Source organism: Penaeus monodon, chromosome 19 (assembly GCF_015228065.2).
Source record: "Penaeus monodon isolate SGIC_2016 chromosome 19, NSTDA_Pmon_1, whole genome shotgun sequence".
NCBI classification, from domain to species: Eukaryota; Metazoa; Arthropoda; class Malacostraca; order Decapoda; family Penaeidae; genus Penaeus; species Penaeus monodon.
The window spans coordinates 14083498-14084381 of record NC_051404.1 but is presented as its reverse complement, the minus strand read 5'-3'; the positions used below and the strand labels follow the sequence as shown (position 1 = coordinate 14084381).

The window sequence follows — 884 nt, the reverse complement described above, 5'->3', positions numbered from 1 at the left end:
CATCTTAATGGGTCAAATCAATCCCAGATTCACCCTATCTAATGTCATCTTTATCCTGTGGAAGAAATGCACATTTCCTTCAGTTAGATTCTACATTTTCAAGGAATTTGCGTTATTTTAGATATATCTTACTTTTGATAAACCGGCACCTTCTTTTGTCAGGGCACCTCCATCGCAATGCGCACTTCTTTAATTTGTGTATTTGCTTTACCTGAAAAACGAAAACCAAGAAAATATAACAGTTTGTTCCCTTGAAAATACTGACATATACATTCCAATCAGAAGAGGTAAGAGCGGGAATCATCTGTTCCAGTTGGCTTTTCCTGGAATATGAATTCTATGAAAACTCTTGCACTATTTGACAGATATCATCGGTTTTTATACTGAAGTCTCACATGAACCCTTCCTTGTAAAGAAAAGTGGAGAATGAGTACAATAATTATAATAAAGTAAAATTAGCACGAATGGTAAAGAAACAGATGGACAAGCACAATATACGAGTGTTGAATGAAGAACTATCACACCGGAAGTGTTGATATAATATCCGGTGAATGAATCAGAGATTTCCAACCTTATGTACACACTACAAGGTTATGGCATGTGACAAAGAACAGTCGGCAGTTGCATTGTGCACGTCAGTTTCGTCGTCCACGTTTTGCAATTGGTAAGCTGATGTCAAAATCACAAAATCTTATCGCATTTGAAATGGGTGATAGCGGTCAAATATAGAGTCTTGATTAGATAAAGTAAACGGCGGGAAAATTGATTTAATTAACCGTGCGTACAGTGCGCCAAAAAATCACTTGACTAAATATGAGTGTAATAGCAACCAAAAATAATCAAAGATTAATGAATTTGCATGTTAAACCATAATATATTTCTGG

At 35.6% G+C, this 884-nt stretch overlaps 1 protein-coding gene across 2 annotated transcripts in view; it reads left to right on the top strand.

Annotated features, from left to right (window-relative positions):
• Nucleotides 1–585: 585 nt before the first annotated feature.
• The window catches only part of LOC119585073 (run domain Beclin-1-interacting and cysteine-rich domain-containing protein-like), a 14646-nt gene continuing 14347 nt past the window's right edge, over nucleotides 586–884 (top strand). For both annotated transcript variants that reach the window (XM_037933693.1, XM_037933692.1), the window contains exon 1: nucleotides 586–664. The gene's annotated coding sequence lies outside the window, so the exon portion shown is untranslated. The remainder of the gene's footprint in view (nucleotides 665–884) is intronic.